This window comes from Amia ocellicauda, chromosome 15, assembly GCF_036373705.1.
Source record: "Amia ocellicauda isolate fAmiCal2 chromosome 15, fAmiCal2.hap1, whole genome shotgun sequence".
Classification (NCBI taxonomy): domain Eukaryota; kingdom Metazoa; phylum Chordata; class Actinopteri; order Amiiformes; family Amiidae; genus Amia; species Amia ocellicauda.
The window spans coordinates 13,324,846-13,344,921 of NC_089864.1; the positions used below are offsets into that span (position 1 = coordinate 13,324,846).

General features: G+C 38.1%; 1 protein-coding gene across 1 annotated transcript in view; it reads left to right on the forward strand.

Moving 5' to 3' along the window:
• The window catches only part of LOC136771815 (potassium voltage-gated channel subfamily A member 5), a 42,039-nt gene extending 22,537 nt beyond the window's left edge, over nucleotides 1-19,502 (forward strand). Inside the window, exon 2 of the mRNA XM_066724342.1 lies at nucleotides 15,185-19,502. The gene's annotated coding sequence lies outside the window, so the exon portion shown is untranslated. The remainder of the gene's footprint in view (nucleotides 1-15,184) is intronic.
• Nucleotides 19,503-20,076: the final 574 nt, after the last annotated feature.

Below are 20,076 nucleotides of genomic sequence, written 5' to 3' on the forward strand. Positions count from 1 at the left end.
GCAATCCTGTTGACCGTTTTATGGCTTTTCTGGATGCTGTCTGGATAAAACACATTCTTGGCTTCTTACTGAGCTTTTTTGCTTGTTGTGTTGCAGACGTAGCAGTGAGTGCTAAGTATGAATGTGTTGCAGTGGCTGTTTGTTCACAGGAGGTGTGCAAGGTGTTGACAGGGTGTAGGGAGCAGAGAGGGTGCTGATTCCTCTGTAGCTGGAGGGGTAGCTAATTGTAGGTTCACTGATGGAATCAGGATAAAATCAATCACCGTCTCTGAAGGAGCAATCAGAGCCACTAGCTTAGGCCAAGCATTTGGACTGTCCTGATGCCTTGACTGCACGCTCTGTCTGCACAGTGCGATGCAGGACTGGGGTCATGCTGATCATGTGACCATGAGAGACAGAGAGAGAGATTAACTGCCATAGTCAAATGGGTAAGATCTGGAAGTAGCTGGTAATCTCAGCAGAATATTCCTCAAATATAAATTTAGGCTGTGTCTTCGAAAAGGTGCCATGTATTGTCTCCCAAAGACCTCTCTGAGCATCACCCTCTTGAATGTAAAGGTGATGAAAAGTACAGAGCACTAAAGCATCATCGCTGAACCTTGAGGGCAGAAGGGTGGTAAATCACTCTCTTTAAAAGTACCTTGAGACATTTCTGACCTTGCTCCTCAACCTCAAGCTGTCTTTATCTTTCCATCACAATGAATCTATGGTGGACAGAATCTGTCTGTGTTTTATTCCCCTGTGGCCTTTTGGGCATTGTGGTCATCCCTCACACGCTACACCTGCTAGCCTCTGCTCACATTGTTTTGATCCGATGTTGAAACAATAAGCACAGTGCACAACAATCACAGAAGCAACTACTGTTCTCTAAGGAAATACATTTTAGAGGGTAAATATAACCTGTCAAATATGTATATCAGTTATCAGACACAGGAGTCAGACGCACACCCAACCCCCAAAACAAAAGTATTACAATGGATTTTAAAGTGATCACAAATGTGTAGATAATAGATAGTTTGTCAAGGCTCCCTCTGCTCTTCTCAAGTTTTGGCATACCAAAAAAAAAGGTATAAAAACAGAAATATGAAATCCAAACCAAAACATTATTGTGCTTTTCTGCACAATCATTGATTGTTTTTACGGTATTAACAGTTCAGGGGTATGGACAATATTACTAAACCAAATCAATTTGGATTTCTGCTTCTTTTCATTATTTTTCTGGAAGGAGTCAAAGGGAATCTGTAACCCAATTCAAAAACATCATCCACGGCAGGATACGCAAGTGATACTTTTTGAGACTCCACCATATACTATTGAACTTTATAGAGCTGAATCACACAATTCTATTAGTATAGTGTCAGAGAGGTAAAGGTGTTAATTTTTTATTTTACAAACAAGTTATCGTAGTTCATACAAGCTAATGTGAGATGACACTGAATTAAAGATGACTATTTGCACCTGAAGTGCCTAATTGACTGGATGGGTCTTACATTCGTCATCACCATCAGAAGGGCTGCAGGGAAATGTACCCTGGGTGCAGCTTCCTCCTGCCACAGGGCCATAATAAAAAGGATTTATTGAGACATTTGGAAGAACTGCAGAAGAGCAGACCGTCTCTACCAGTGGTTGTGAGAGAACAGAAAATAAACACTGGTAACATTGAATTAAGCAGGAATTAATCTGCTTTAGCGTCATTAAATGGATGTTAGATTCAATCTAAAAATATCCTATGCGAAATAGAAGTAAACCGAGACGCTAAATGCAGTGATATAGCCTTAATATAGATATGAGGCATATTTGTAAAAGACCGAAGCAGTATTTACAGTTAAAATAAGATAACAACAAATTATACAACTAGACAACATGCTTGTTTATAACTGGTGTGTACACAATACACATGTCTAAGAATCACGTAATCTCACATCATGCAGAGATTTTCACATTTTCTCTTCTAGTTTGATCTACATTTGAACTCTTATCTGAACTCTTGAGTCATATGTATCTGCAAGGTGTACAGGTTTGTCCACTCTAGGCAGGGACGTGCACACACCAGGCCCGCATGCTTCTCACGCAATGGTCATACATGTGAATGCTTAGACATGGTAACTATAGTCCCAGGACAACTGAAAACGGCTTAAAGACAAGAGGGGAAGCACCTTGTGGTGGAATGGACATTACCTCATTCCAGTGGGGGAGCCTGGGTTTACCCACACAAACAACACACTGTTCCTCTGGCCGTCTATCAAACGCTGGAGGAAAGCTTGCCTTCTAGAAACGCAGTATGAATAAAGCCACGCAGAGGCCTACACCTTCACACACCGTACTCAGAATAATAGGAATGCAAGCAGCAGTGGAATCAGCAGACCTTATTAAATCAACTGACATTTTCTAAAGACAATGAAGCACAGATTTTAAAAAAGAGGTTTTGAGATGCAACTCTTCACATCATTTCATGTTTCCTCCTGATTGCTTTTGATATGACGAGAATTAATGAGGACTTGAAATATAAAGAACTATAAGTGTTGGCTATCCAACTACTGTAGGAACCTTGTACTTTCAAACACTGCCATTCGACACACTTGTCTTTCGTTTGCATTGCTATTTTTCTCTCTGTACTGATCTGTTGATGTGTGCCTTGTACAATTTCCCTTGAAGAATAAACAGCACTTGTAAATACACACATTAAGGCAAAATATATAAACACACATACACATATATATCCAATACAAAAAGGTAATAATGATTTACAAATATGTTGTTCATTTGGCAATAACAAGCACAGAGATGTGACTGAACTCTACTGCAGCTGAGAAACAAAATGTTCTTTAATAGCAATAAGCAAAACATTGATGATGTGTGGTTAAATTGCCCTCTCGTACTTGGTATTATTACAACAAGTCAATATTATCTGATATAAATTATACTCTAGTGACCTACATGCATGCTTAAGCTTCAGATATACTGCTGTGATAGGTGAGCCACAGATGTACATATGGAGCACTGCCGCCACCTACTGGATATCTTACTTAAAACAGAAAAACTTTCTATTTCTTCCCAGAACTGGGGTTCAAAGGTCATTCCAATACCCCATTCAGGCACCCAGATATGTTATTCCTCAATTGCTTTGCATCTATTTATCATCCTAGGCAGAAGTAAAAACATATTTTTCTATCATGTTAAAAAGCAGACAATCCAATAAGGCTGCTGGGTTTGGTTACATGTGCTTCCTGCCTCCCCAAGGAAACACACTTAATCCTCAGCCAGATGTTGATGTTCATTTGTTTCCCCTGATAATGGGATGTGTGTTTATACATATAACACTGCATACAGACATATGAAACATTGCTGAGTTGTTAAGATATAAAGCATTTTATTTGTCATCTGAAGTAATCAAATATTAATTAGTCATAACATAGCACCGACGTTCATCAATGATCATATGAGCCAAAGTGTATTAATCTCAGTAATACAGTAGTACAGTAGCACTGCATTTTCAAAATCGAATTAAACTACACAATAAGATGCATATAAAGCCTGTAGAAAAATCCTGTTTATTAATTGTATGTCAGTCTGAGACAAAAAATCATGAATTGTTTTAAAAAGTAGTTTTGAATTATACATTGAAAGAACATACACTTTCACTATGAAGAAGAAGAAGAAGAAGAAGAAGAAGAAGAAGAAGAAGAAGAAGAAGAAGAACAGTGAGCTAGAAGTAGTAGTGGTACTTTAGATTTTGCTTTGGATTTCCAGATTGTGTGGCATATGGTACAGTTTGTTTGCAGCGTCCCAGGAGCGTATGAATTGAGTTCAGTAAGCATGTGTCCGGGCTGCAGCCTGGCTTCCACAGAAAGCTGTGTGTTCCAAAGTCTTACACAAATGTGAAAACCTGATATCTGCAGCACAGTTCCTGTATGTGTGTGCAGCACCTACAGATGGTGGAGCCGGAGGGAGAAGCACTTATTCTCAATACAAGCTGGCACATGGGGCCATGGACAATATTTTATGAATATTAAAATAAAGTTATGAACACAAATAGATACGAATGAATGGTGTGATATAGAGGAACCAAAGACTGCGGTGTCACAGATGAAAATAAGTCTGAAATGAGAACTGTTCATTTCCATAGTCGCTTGGTATCTCTACCACAGCTTTGTATTTTATATAGTCTGCTTGGCTTTGTATTTTATTCTACACATGTATGTTGGAGATATCCAAAGGAAACCAAACCATGTGGTAAAAGCAGACTGATTTAGGATTGACTAAGATGGGCACAATGGCCTGCTCTCATTTGCAATCTTCCTTATGGTCATATTTATGGTTTAATCACCATTAATTATCCATCAATACTAGGAGAAGCAAATACATTAAAATAAAACACTTGCTTTAAAAAGACCCTATCAGTACCTCTTGGTTCCAATCTTGGTGATTTATATAGCATAGCTCACAGTCAGTTATGACCTGCAACAAAGGCTACTTAGCATTACCCAAGGTCAATGTACTGTTCAGTGTGAATTTATTTGAAAGGCTATAAATCATAACGGAAAAGAACCATTAATGTAACGCTCAACATTGACGAGAACAACCCTACTCAATAAAAGCAATGATTTGGTTAGATGTAAGAAGTAATAGTTAAATTAAATATAATAGAAAATGTATTTTAAAATCATTTTAATAACTAATACTATGAAACGTAGCAAATCCAGGAAAAAATTGAACAGTACCCATTGAGTATGAACTAAACCCATAATCCCCTGGAACTCTCCACACTTACACACACACGGATTTGATGAAAAATAAAACTTCAGATCATCCAGCGATAAACATAAAAGCAACACAGTGACAGCCAACAGATAACAAATGTGTTTTCCCAGCCTCCAGAGACTGATAAAAGACTTATGTTGTTGAGCTAAACTTTTGAATACAAGGTTTCTTTCATTTATTCACTTGGGGAAAATAAAGAGACACATGACACAAGGATCCTTCTGCGTAGCTTTGGCCTGCAGTCGCTGCATATGCTGTTGTAGATTAAACTGATCCAACTTAATGCTTAAGACGACGCAATCATTCATAACTCCAGGAGTCACACAATTTCTGCTGTGTCCACAGGCGCCCAACCCTTTGCCATCTGTTATTACAGGACAGATTAACTTCTAGGAAAATGACAGATCTGAAACCACGGATGTATTTTGTGTCAAATGCATTCCCACACTTCCTAGCTGTTACTGTTACTGTTACTTAACAAATTTAAATTCATGCCATTTTGGGTGCCACTGTTGTCCTGCTATTTTCTTACATGTGAATGTAGTAAGAGCAGCAAACAATGACCCACACGTAAATACCTGACAGTGACTACAGAATTGGGACCACAGTTTGGACCAGAGGATAAATGTGATGTGTGTAGCCATCAAAAGGTATATAAAGGCAATCTCCCACCTATTATAGACAGTCTCTGGCTTCTCTGTCAAGGGCATTGAAGTCAACCAGATTTCAAACTGGAATGGAACTCAGATGCTATATCACTTGCATGTCAGTCCATAATACAGCGGAGACATTTCAGTCCACAGAGTTCACCGTAGGGAATATTGTATGGAAGTAGAAGATCACTGGATATAACACTGTGAAATCCAGGCTAGGCTGGTATGCAGTGATGATGGACAATAATCACAAGTGAATGCAGAGAGACTGCGAGGGTTGTCTAGAGCCATGTATTTGCATTTTCTATGTGAAACCTTTGGCATTCAAACTGTCAGTAAATACAGATATGGTAATTTATTAGCCCAACTGCTTAATACTTTTGAGCATTTTTAAGGTAAACTACTTTTACCACTTTTAACAGGGTCATCTTAGAAACATGGTCAGTATGCATCTCTTGGCAATGACCTCACTGACTAGAGTGACCTTCAGAAATCAAATGGACTTTATTTCCTTGATAGATTTCCATGCCATTAATGTGTCTTTTCTCCATATGTGTATTAAATGCCTGATGATGGACAGTTATGCCACCCAGGTATTGAGTTAGGCATGATCCCATAATTGTAGTCTATGAGGAGAAATGTATTATTACACTTCTTGACAGACAGTCCTTCGAGAACTATGCATGAGAAGCCAAACCGGTTTGGAAAGAGTACAAAAAAGATGCAGTACAAAGACACAGCACAGCAAATTTTACTGAAATTACTTTCGAAAATACAAGTGTTAATGATAAACTAATAAGTAAGGATTGTATGTGTAAACTCAACGTTTAGATACAATTTAGTGCTCCAAAATAATCTCTCTCCTTAACCATGAATGGTTCATTATATATAGCAAAGAACTTGTATATATATTTCTCATGTCATTTACAGTAGTTCATTCATGCCAAGGTTAATAAACAAAACCAACTTCTTTTCACTGTCTTTCTTGAGGAATCTGTGGTGAATAAGAAAGATGCATCTGAATGCATGTTTTATTAAATGGGGAACAACTTTCTTTTAGAATAGCAAAGTATTTATTCTGTTTTAGTATATGTATCACATATTAATTTATTTGTACATGCACTTGCCCAGAGTGACTTACACCTTTCTCAATTAACATTTTTATAGTATTACAAAGTGCAGTAAATACAATCAGTACACAATACAATAAGCCTAAATCCTAGTACATCCCTGGTTTGTGCTAATTGGGTGGGGTAGACGTAGTACAGTACAATGTCAGAAGTGCTAACAATATATAAGTAATCAAGAGTATGAATTAGCATAGTTAAGTTCAATTTCAGCACCTGGATAAGGGCGTCTGCCAAGAAATAAAAATAATAATAATAATAATAATAATAATAATAATAATAATAATAATAATAATAACAATTATTATTATTATTCTAAGTGTGCGGGGAAAAAAATAACAATTAAAATCAAAAACATAAAATTGTGCCTGATAGTAAGCTTTAAGCCACTTCAATTTGAGTAAGGTTACTTAACTGCATTAAAGCACTGCTTTTACCACATTTGTCTTCAGTAGTTTTAAAACTACATTGAGTGGGAATCGATGTCAGGTATGAAGGAAAGCATTCTTTGAAATTCTGTCGAAATGAGTTTTGCACTTTCCCAGTAGAGTGGGAGTGTTTACATCATAAAATGGACAGCCACTTACACAGCACAACTGATGCACAGCAAATCTAAATGGGTCCAACCAGTGTCTGGCAGGGAACACTAAATGCAGATATCAATACTGTGAAAATGGTTTACACAACTGTAAAGAATAATAGCAATCTCTCCAAACTTTTAATCCCAAATTAGCTCTGATGTAACTTACTCAGCAGTGAAACCTATGCAGGCTCTGATTTCATCCTGTAACAGCTCTAGCCAACATGCGTCACGCAGAGTCAGAAGTCAATAAAAGTTACAAAAGCAACACAATTCGTGATCCTTTTAAGTTACATAATGGTGTATAACTCAGTGTTTAGCAACCTGTGATAATGAGTGATCAGCATTTGAGGTCCTTAAACATCCCACAGTGCTCAATCATCCAGAGCATATTCACAGACTATCCAGAGGCTGGGTATTGAATATATATATATACACTCACCTAAAGGATTATTAGGAACACCTGTTCAATTTCTCATTAATGCAATTATCTAACCAACCAATCACATGGCAGTTGCTTCAATGCATTTAGGGGTGTGGTCCTGGTCAAGACAATCTCCTGAACTCCAAACTGAATGTCTGAATGGGAAAGAAAGGTGATTTAAGCAATTTTGAGCGTGGCATGGTTGTTGGTGCCAGACGGGCCGGTCTGAGTATTTCACAATCTGCTCAGTTACTGGGATTTTCACGCACAACCATTTCTAGGGTTTACAAAGAATGGTGTGAAAAGGGAAAAACATCCAGTATGCGGCAGTCCTGTGGGCGAAAATGCCTTGTTGATGCTAGAGGTCAGAGGAGAATGGGCCGACTGATTCAAGCTGATAGAAGAGCAACTTTGACTGAAATAACCACTCGTTACAACCGAGGTATGCAGCAAAGCATTTGTGAAGCCACAACACGTACAACCTTGAGGCGGATGGGCTACAACAGCAGAAGACCCCACCGGGTACCACTCATCTCCACTACAAATAGGAAAAAGAGTCTACAATTTGCACAAGCTCACCAAAATTGGACAGTTGAAGACTGGAAAAATGTTGCCTGGTCTGATGAGTCTCGATTTCTGTTGAGACATTCAGATGGTAGAGTCAGATTTTGGCGTAAACAGAATGAGAACATGGATCCATCATGCCTTGTTACCACTGTGCAGGCTGGTGGTGGTGGTGTAATGGTGTGGGGGATGTTTTCTTGGCACACTTTAGGCCCCTTAGTGCCAATTGGGCATCGTTTAAATGCCACGGCCTACCTGAGCATTGTTTCTGACCATGTCCATCCCTTTATGACCACCATGTACCCATCCTCTGATGGCTACTTCCAGCAGGATAATGCACCATGTCACAAAGGTCGAATCATTTCAAATTGGTTTCTTATATGGTATATATATATATATATATATATATATATATATACACTCACCTAAAGGATTATTAGGAACACCATACTAATACTGTGTTTGACCCCCTTTCGCCTTCAGAACTGCCTTAATTCTACGTGGCATTGATTCAACAAGGTGCTGAAAGCATTCTTTAGAAATGTTGGCCCATATTGATAGGACAGCATCTTGCAGTTGATGGAGATTTGTGGGATGCACATCCAGGGCACGAAGCTCCCGTTCCACCACATCCCAAAGATACTCTATTGGGCTGAGATCTGGTGACTGTGGGGGCCAGTTTAGTACAGTGAACATTGTCATTTTCAAGAAACCAATTTGAAATGATTCGACCTTTGTGACATGGTGCATTATCCTGCTGGAAGTAGCCGTCAGAGGATGGGTACATGGTGGTCATAAAGGGATGGACATGGTCAGAAACAATGCTCAGGTAGGCCGTGGCATTTAAACGATGCCCAATTGGCACTAAGGGGCCTAAAGTGTGCCAAGAAAACACCCCCCCCACCATTACACCACCACCACCAGCCTGCACAGTGGTAACAAGGCATGATGGATCCATGTTCTCATTCTGTTTACGCCAAATTCTGACTCTACCATCTGAATGTCTCAACAGAAATCGAGACTCATCAGACCAGGCAACATTTTTCCAGTCTTCAACTGTCCAATTTTGGTGAGCTTGTACAAATTGTAGCCTCTTTTTCCTATTTGTAGTGGAGATGAGTGGTACCCGGTGGGGTCTTCTGCTGTTGTAGCCCATCCGCCTCAAGGTTGTACGTGTTGTGGCTTCACAAATGCTTTGCTGCATACCTCGGTTGTAACGAGTGGTTATTTCAGTCAAAGTTGCCCTTCTATCAGCTTGAATCAGTCGGCCCATTCTCCTCTGACCTCTAGCATCAACAAGGCATTTTCGTCCACAGGACTGCCGCATACTGGATGTTTTTCCCTTTTCACACCATTCTTTGTAAACCCTAGAAATGGTTGTGCGTGAAAATCCCAGTAACTGAGCAGATTGTGAAATACTCAGACCGGCCCGTCTGGCACCAACAACCATGCCACGCTCAAAATTGCTTAAATCACCTTTCTTTCCCATTCAGACATTCAGTTTGGAGTTCAGGAGATTGTCTTGACCAGGACCACACCCCTAAATGCATTGAAGCAACTGCCATGCGATTGGTTGGTTAGATAATTGCATTAATGAGAAATTGAACAGGTGTTCCTAATAATCCTTTAGGTGAGTGTATATATATATATATATATATATACACACATACAAGATTTTACAAAATTATCACAGTCACAGTAAGCTTCACACTTTGGCATTGCACGTGTCTGGAAGGCACATGTCTAAGAAACAAATAATATAATGTTATTTGGATACATATATTGCACCTAGGGGATGCTAGTTGTCCACCATTGGTATAAGCTTTACATTTACTTTACATGTATTAATAATTAATTGCAATTATAAAAGCAAACATGCACTAATATTTCACATTCAGCGATGTTTTAAAGCAGGACAAAATAAATCTGTCTGTGCATTATATTTAGGTAATTAGAGCGAGTGCGCTTTTAGCCTTCAGTATTTCATGCACATGGGTGTATTGTCCATTTGTGAGTGGTAGTGACTTTGGGTATCTGTCTTTAGTCAGAGAAGGAGAACAGGCTGATTTTGCCTGGGGCTGGATATGTCTTCAGCTCTGCGAATAATGGCCGAGATGGCAAGCAAAGAGAGGCATGTTTGAATCAGTCATCTGTGAGCACAGGCAGGCGTCTCCAGAAATAAGTTATTAATGAGGTAGCACACTGAATGAAGCCATTAGGATTAAACAAAACAAAAAATTAAAAAAAATAAGACTAATAATATTAGTATGAGTAAAACGGGATTCATTCTGACAAGGCATATTTTCCTTATAGGCTATTCTGAATAGTCCAAAATAATTTCCCAAGAGAAATTCCGGTGTTCACACTATATTGTGAGAATATTTGCCACATTGTGGTTAAGCATAGGTTGTATAAACTGACATTTTGACATTGACATAAAGTTAAAAAAATTATGGCATTTTAGTCACCCTATTTGCATTCAGTGAATTCTTGTTTATGTTAGATTCTAAAATAGCTGAAGTCAAGGCCATAAATCATTTTTTTTTAAATGTTCCATGCACGTGCAGTTTATGATTAGTGAAGAAACTCAACTGTTGCTGCGGCAAACGAACACTGTCTATGTGTAAGGCCCTGTGAGAGTCATGACATCACATTAACTATTAGCTAATTACTGAATGTTTACTTATAAGATGAATAATAGGTATAATAGTCTTAAAATTAAACAAAAAGCACAATATGTGCAGTAAATTAATATATCAAGTGTGGAATACCATCCTTTCCAAAGAGTGCAGGTATTTTAGAACATAACTCATTGTAAATATTGGCTATGTTATTGGACATGTTTTGAATAAGATCTCCAGGAAAGTGTAACTCATTATAGCAGTTCTCTGTTAGACAGAAAATTATTAATAAAAATGAAAAGTGAATACCTAATAAGAACATAAAGTTGACAAATGAGAGGCCTTTCGACCCATTGTGCTTGTTTGGTGTCCATTAATAACTAAGTGATCCAAGGATCCTATCCAGTCTATTTTTAAATGTTCCCAAATTTTCAGCTTCTACCACATTGCTGGGGAGTTTGTTCAGATTGTGACGCCTCTCTGTGTGAAGAAGTGTCTCCTGTTTTCTGTCTTGAATGCCTTGAAGCCCAATTTCCATTTGTGTCCCCGGGTGCGTGTGTCCCTGCTGATCTGAAAAAGCTCCTCTGGTTTGATGTGGTCGATGCCTTTCATGATTTTGAAGACTTGGATCAAGTCCCCACGTAGTCTCCTCTGTTCCAGGGTGAGAAGGTTCAGGTCCTCAGTCTCTCAGTAGGACGTTCCCTTCAGACCTGGAATGAGTCTGGTTGCTCTCCTCTGAACTGCCTCTAGAGCAGCGATATCTTTCTTGAAGTGTGGAGCCCAGAACTGTCCACAGTATCCAGATGAGCTCTAACTAGTGCATTGTACAGTCTGAACATCACTGCCCTTGTTCTCAATTCTACACTTTTGACAATATACCCTGACATCCTGTTTGCCTTTTTTATTGCTTCCCCACATTGTTTGGATGAGGAAAGTGAGGAGTCCATATAAACATTTGATTATGAATCAGAACCTTAGCAGAGGAATGTTGCCACTACTAATTCTTTTTGCAAAACAAATAAAATTAATCAAGATAATTTAAACCTCTGCATACTACTCAGCAGGTCCTAAAATCTCACTTTATTTAGTTTGTTTATATAATTTGACTCAAAGCCTTCATGGCAGAGATTCAGGGAAATTAGTAGAAACTGGAAATTTGCTTTGTATAAGCAGTTAAGAAGACTATAGTTTTGTGCAGCATTACTTTTTCATACTTAATTTTTCATATTCAATTAAAAAGTGCCTGCTAAAGTCTATATAGTATATTGATCATTTTAATAGAATGTGGATGAAATAGCTGAGATCTGTCTTTGCAAGCAGGCATTAAAGATATACAACATTCATGAAGGAGAAACGGTATTGATTCAGCACTTAGCAGACAGAAATTTTGAGAGCCCTTTTAATGAAACATTGTTATGCATGTCAGCAGTTTTACCAGCTTGAAACGGAAATGGACCATTCTGGAAAATAAATCTGTCACCGTTTCTGATCTCATCTCTCTCCAATGAATGTACACTCACCTAAAGGATTATTAGGAACACCTGTTCAATTTCTCATTAATGCAATTATCTAACCAACCAATCACATGGCAGTTGCTTCAATGCATTTAGGGGTGTGGTCCTGGTCAAGACAATCTCCTGAACTCCAAACTGAATGTCTGAATGGGAAAGAAAGGTGATTTAAGCAATTTTGAGCGTGGCATGGTTGTTGGTGCCAGACGGGCCGGTCTGAGTATTTCGCAATCTGCTCAGTTACTGGGATTTTCACGCACAACCATTTCTAGGGTTTACAAAGAATGGTGTGAAAAGGGAAAAACATCCAGTATGCGGCAGTCCTGTGGGCGAAAATGCCTTGTTGATGCTAGAGGTCAGAGGAGAATGGGCCGACTGATTCAAGCTGATAGAAGAGCAACTTTGACTGAAATAACCACTCGTTACAACCGAGGTATGCAGCAAAGCATTTGTGAAGCCACAACACGTACAACCTTGAGGCGGATGGGCTACAACAGCAGAAGACCCCACCGGGTACCACTCATCTCCACTACAAATGGGAAAAAGAGGCTACAATTTGCACAAGCTCACCAAAATTGGACAGTTGAAGACTGGAAAAATGTTGCCTGGTCTGATGAGTCTCGATTTCTGTTGAGACATTCAGATGGTAGAGTCAGAATTTGGCGTAAACAGAATGAGAACATGGATCCATCATGCCTTGTTACCACTGTGCAGGCTGGTGGTGGTGGTGTAATGGTGTGGGGGATGTTTTCTTGGCACACTTTAGGCCCCTTAGTGCCAATTGGGCATCGTTTAAATGCCACGGCCTACCTGAGCATTGTTTCTGACCATGTCCATCCCTTTATGACCACCATGTACCCATCCTCTGATGGCTACTTCCAGCAGGATAATGCACCATGTCACAAAGGTCGAATCATTTCAAATTGGTTTCTTGAACATGACAATGAGTTCACTGTACTAAACTGGCCCCCGCAGTCACCAGATCTCAACCCAATAGAGCATCTTTGGGATGTGGTGGAACGGGAGCTTCGTGCCCTGGATGTGCATCCCACAAATCTCCATCAACTGCAAGATGCTATCCTATCAATATGGGCCAACATTTCTAAAGAATGCTTTCAGCACCTTGTTGAATCAATGCCACGTAGAATTAAGGCAGTTCTGAAGGTGAAAGGGGGTCAAACACAGTATTCGTATGGTGTTCCTAATAATCCTTTAGGTGAGTGTATATGTATATATATGTATTACAAATGATCATCTGTCAGCTCCAACAGAGTCTATGCATTTCAACTAAATATATTATGGTATATGTAGAATAAGTATTGTGTAAGTATTTAGTATTACTTGGTGCGCAACCAAATACAACCAAAATATATTGTGACAAACTCTCCAATTCAACATTTTTATTTGTACTTGTACTAGTCACATTTTAAGGCCCTTACATAGTTTCATATTAAAAATAGTTTGAAAGTACTTCTTAACAATGACATGGAATCTTTAGTTTTTCTACATACAGAATATACACTCACCTAAAGGATTATTAGGAACACCTGTTCAATTTCTCATTAATGCAATTATCTAACCAACCAATCACATGGCAGTTGCTTCAATGCATTTAGGGGTGTGGTCCTGGTCAAGACAATCTCCTTAACTCCAAACTGAATGTCTGAATGGGAAAGAAAGGTGATTTAAGCAATTTTGAGCGTGGCATGGTTGTTGGTGCCAGACGGGCCGGTCTGAGTATTTCACAATCTGCTCAGTTACTGGGATTTTCACGCACAACCATTTCTAGGGTTTACAAAGAATGGTGTGAAAAGGGAAAAACATCCAGTATGCGGCAGTCCTGTGGGCGAAAATGCCTCGTTGATGCTAGAGGTCAGAGGAGAATGGGCCGACTGATTGAAGCTGATAGAAGAGCAACTTTGACTGAAATAACCACTCGTTACAACCGAGGTATGCAGCAAAGCATTTGTGAAGCCACAACACGTACAACCTTGAGGCGGATGGGCTACAACAGCAGAAGACCCCACCGGGTACCACTCATCTCCACTACCAATAGGAAAAAGAGGCTACAATTTGCACAAGCTCACCAAAATTGGACAGTTGAAGACTGGAAAAATGTTGCCTGGTCTGATGAGTCTCGATTTCTGTTGAGACATTCAGATGGTAGAGTCAGAATTTGGCGTAAACAGAATGAGAACATGGATCCATCATGCCTTGTTACCACTGTGCAGGCTGGTGGTGGTGGTGTAATGGGGTGGGGGATGTTTTCTTGGCACACTTTAGGCCCCTTAGTGCCAACTGGGCATCGTTTAAATGCCACGGCCTACCTGAGCATTGTTTCTGACCATGCCCATCCCTTTATGACCACCATGTACCCATCCTCTGATGGCTACTTCCAGCAGGATAATGCACCATGTCACAAAGGTCGAATAATTTCAAATTGGTTTCTTGAACATGACAATGAGTTCACTGTACTAAACTGGCCCCCACAGTCACCAGATCTCAACCCAATAAAGCATCTTTGGGATGTGGTGGAACGGGAGCTTCGTGCCCTGGATGTGCATCCCACAAATCTCCATCAACTGCAAGATGCTATCCTATCAATATGGGCCAACATTTCTAAAGAATGCTTTCAGCACCTTGTTGAATCAATGCCACGTAGAATTAAGGCAGTTCTGAAGGCGAAAGGGGGTCAAACACAGTATTAGTATGGTGTTCCTAATAATCCTTTAGGTGAGTGTATATTCAACAAACTCTCAAAAGATATATTTCATAAACAATATTAATTAAAGGAAATTAAACACTAGATAACTATTTCAAATGAAATGTGTGTGTGTGTGTGTGTGTGTGTGTGAATGGGAAAAAAAACATTAAATATGTAATGTACATTGTGGTCTCTCTCGATATGCCAATTTACCTAAATATTTTCTTGTTCCCTTTCAGAGCATATTGCAGACGAATTGTCAAGATTCACTCGGCTTATATCAGGAAACCTGTCCTTTGTCTTGTGAAAGAAGCATTTCCTATCAAAGAAGACTCCAACATGATGATTCGGAAATTTGTGCCTTTATTTATTTACTTTTGATTTAAAAATGTGATTTTTCTTATTGAAATCTGCAATGAAATACAATTAACATTCACGGTTCCAACTGAGTGACACAGGGCATATCTTCATTTGGACTTATTTTGTATGCATTTCAAGATCCTAACTTAACAGTAGTTGTAGTTTATACATTAGACTCACTAGGATAGCACCTTTACCTTATAGCAGATTGAGCCCTCTTTGTGCCATATCAGCCAGTATCAAGATGGATTTGTAATTGTGTAGTTATGTCCTCATTTTGTTATGCCCTATATTTGCTAGTTTTTTCTTTTCCCATGAAAGAGAATTCTTAGGCTGGAAATAAGTTTACCTTCTAAAATGGTTTAAAACTTGTTATAACCGATTGTCTTACAGCATCAATATTGTTACTAAAGGGAAGAAACAGTACGTTTGGAGTGGAAGGGAGTGGGGTAGGGGGGTGCAATGACTGAGAAAGTTTGTGATTTCTCTTCCCACAGTTTTTCCATTCTCTTTGATAAACCACATTTTAAAAATCTATTTTTTCTACATATCAAGGCACTCAAATGTATTACTACCACATTTTGTGTTTCAGTGTTGGCTAACAATTTATATACTTTTTTTTCCCCCTTTTGTTGCAGTCATTTCAACAGCTGTTGTCTATATTTGAAATCTGTATTTATGTTTACAAGCGATTCCAGCAGTTTAAGGATCTGAATTGCTAGAACTCTCTCACAGAAACTTGGTTAGACCACCTCTGGCCCCAGTAACTGTAAAACAATATGCTGTGGTCTTGTAAGAGCTGGGCATCTCCATGACTACAGAATTGCAGTCTGACTACTGTACATCTCTGGTGTCCTACAAGGAGTCCAGTGCATTTGTTACTGGTAGTGGTTTAGGCTTCCAGAGTTCTGTTTATCCTCGCCTTTTGTATCCTGTGTAAACTTTGGAGACTTTCTCTCGCATTTATCATCTCTGTCTGCTCAGTGTAAAGCCCACTTCATGCTCCTTGTCATTCCTCTCCTATCCCATATTGCACAAGTGAATGAATGGAAGCTTTAAAGCCTCTTTTAAACACTTCTATCAAGGTACGCGTGACCCCAGATGTTTCATAATCCATAAACAACTCCACGAGTTAATGTAAGGAAGAGGTTCATTTTGTCGTGATTCAGCTAACCAGTTAAAATCATAAAATGCAAAACAAAACTCTCCTGGCAAGTCTGCTTCCATGATCGAGTCTGTAACTGTTTAGTTCTCGAAACAACAACCTGATAAATTCGTAACGGCTTCAGTTCCTGCTTGATCTTCAATGTGATCGTGTATATTAATAAGTTGTCATTCAACTGTAAATATGCAGAAAACAAAGGAGACATACAACAGTAACTTAAAATGCATTAATATGTTTAATACCAACATCTGAACATTCTGAAACCGCATTCTTTCTGAAACAGCAAATAATGTTTGGTTTGATTTCGTTGTTGATTTGAACAGTGAGTATGTAGGTTTAAAGCACTCATTCCCCAGCTGGTTGTAAAGACATAAATCGAGGAATCACTGATCATCTAAGACACAAAATGAGTGATCCCATTCAGATCTATTAATTGCTTAGAGTTTTAAATTATATTAGCTTGCCATTTAAATAGCAGGTTGCAATCTTCAGCTCTAGGATAACTTTTTCCTTTCTAAAATACGTGATTAGTGTGATATCAGCCAGCTTCTGCTTTTTCAGTATTCCCAAGTCTGAGCTTCCATGCCATGCAGTGCAGAACCGGCACTATGCTTGAAACGGGGACCATGAAGCGATCAATGTCTGAATGATGCAAAAATCATAAAATAAACAAAATCCCAGTCTTGCCAAATATATATATTTTGTTTGAATTGATTTGGACCTTATGCTCTTGCACTTTAAAAAAATAATAATAATAATTAACAAGATAACACATAAAAAAGGAATAAACTGCTCCGCTCTTTTGAGATATGCGACTTCATATTCTCACAGAAAAAGTTCCCAATCACCAGCTGCAGCTGAAACGTTTGAGAAACTGTGCTAACATGGGAAGACTAACTTTGAATCCTCATTTATATTCACACTCACCAAATTATTCTGTATGCATTACCTGGGAAGGCCCATTTCATCTTCATCAAAAACCCATCTCTAGTTTTAAATAGTCTCTTTGCCTACTTTGGTGTTTTGCCTGCTCTTCCATTTGCTTTTCTTCATTTTTATGTGCACTAAAATTGGCTTAAGTTTAGGTTTATAATTGCTTTTCACTGTATTTCCAATTTTCATATATATGTGTGTGTGTGTGTGTGTGTGTGTGTGTGTGTGTGTGAAGAGAGTCTCCAAAAACTCTGCACCATTAACATTCAGGTTAAATTAAAAAATTGTCTTATGTTTTAAAGAACAAATAAGTGAAGTACATTATTAATTTGTGTGTCATCATTCTGTAACATCTTCTCTTTTGTGTAACACATTTCAATTGAGCACATTTTCTACATGCTTATCTTCATAGACTTAACTGAAATGCCATTTTAACAAAAAACGACTCATTGGTATTTCAGATGTTTTTGTTTCCCAAACAAAGAAATACTGAACTAAACAGGCCTTTTGATTTCATGTTTGATTATTATTTTATATAATGTATTTCAAATGAAGCAGTGGCGCCGATATGTGCACTGGCTGGCTTAGCAAAATATAGGGTTGCAACTTAAGTTAATTTGACAATATAATGCCAAAGTCATAATGCATTCTCCGCCACACAAGTTTACTTCCCAAATTAACTGAGTGTAACAAACCTTAAAATAAATGCTTTTCATGCCTGCTAGGACTTAAATTAGTGTCTTGAAATATCTATGTAACCATTTACAAACATATTGTTCCTTAAAAAAACAAAACACTTGTCAACTTAGAGAGGGGGTAAATATTATATATATACAGATATATATATACACACACACACACACACAAAACCTTGTTTGATAAGGATGTGTAGAGAATTAACCAGGAGTCAGAACATACTTTTAGACCATTGCATTTGTAATAAAAGTACCAGGCTGTTACATTTTAATTTGATTTATATGTGTCGTGGTTTGTGTATATGTTTGTATGTTTTTACCGTCTTTCTTTTTGCCAGCTAACATTTTATTAGCGAGGATTGATTTATAGAAAAACGCTCTCAAGTATAGAATCTATATTACAATTTCACAATAAACAATGTACAGCTCTTTTTTTTTTTTAACTTGGAAAGCATTCAGTATCACATGGACTTTGCCACCATGTAATACCATTACAATACCTACAAAGCAAGTGTCTCAGTGCCAAGAGTATAGGCTCTAGATTGAAGTTTTTAGAGTAAGTAACTATTTTCAAAACAAGTATACTGTAGTATGGTGCATTGTACTAGAATGTCACCTCCTTATCTTTTCTTTAATAGAAAGTCAGTGCATGCTGCCGACCTCAATGTTTTAATTTTAACTCAATATTTACGCTACATTTTATACTTATATAGTAAACATAAATACACACACTGTATAAGACAGCCACCCAGCTTGTAAAATAGCAACTTGTGTAACTGGATTTCAAAATGTGGGATATTCTGAATTCCACAATGTGTCACTATTGAAATGTCAGTGTTCAGTCAGCGTGTCAGCACTTTAATGAGTCACACATCTGGGCATCAGGGTGGACAGGCACATGCTTCAGCCAACCTATTAAAAATACTTCCATACCCCATACTTTCTATCCATTATCTAAATGAAGGATAAGGGCTGAACTATATTTTTCACTCACCAAGTTAATATGACCAAAAGAAACAAATAAAAACAAAAAATTATATATACTGTAGTAAATGTCAGTTGGGTTATAAGATAATTCAATCTTTTTAATGTTTAAAGCACTGCATTACTGGTTTTGTTTTTTCAAACCACTTGTTCATATCAGGGGGGTTGTCCACTCAAAGTCAGTTCCTCGCTACATTTGTATTTGTTTGAAAATAATGTACAATTGGTGTTCCTTCAGTGTTGACTTTACTGTATTAGTTTACTCATTTGGCACAAGTATATTCTATTTTTGTAAGGCTGAAACCTGAAGTGAGTAAGTCTCAATCTGTATTTGTGCTGTTTGTAATGAAATGATAAACTGTTTAAAGTTTACCAGTGTATTGTCAATCAACATTTGCATTGTCTAATAACAGTGTGGTTCAAAATAACAGAAAATAAATCAAAGTTTATTAACTTTTTGGTCATTTTTGTGACTTGACATATCCCCTAGTAATCTTTGGATATAAAAATCAATTAGTTTTAAAATTCCAGAGAGCCAATATAAAGTTGCAAAGATTATACGTAACAACTGTTACAGACAAAAGTGGACAGACAAAATAGCATGGGAAGTATCAGTACTGCAATCAGATTGTGTAAGCCATTTTACCACATTTAAACTATTTCATAACATTCTTAAATTACAATTATATAATTCATTGTGAGCCGAGGGAAAAAAGCTTACACTCAAAGCCTGTACTTTTAAGCTTTCTGATGATTTGCAGTGCTTCCCCTGCAGATTCAGCTTCATGTTTTCTCACTAAGTTAGCAAAATCCATTTTGGTTTTCATTTTATGTTTGCAACCAAGCACTTTAACACAAGTCTGCTGTATCATCATGTCCAAAAGAATCAAATTAACATGCCAGGTCATAGGGGGTTAGCCAACCAACTATATAACATGTATTAAATATTTAAACAACCATTTATATACCACAAGTATAATTTACCCTAGTAATC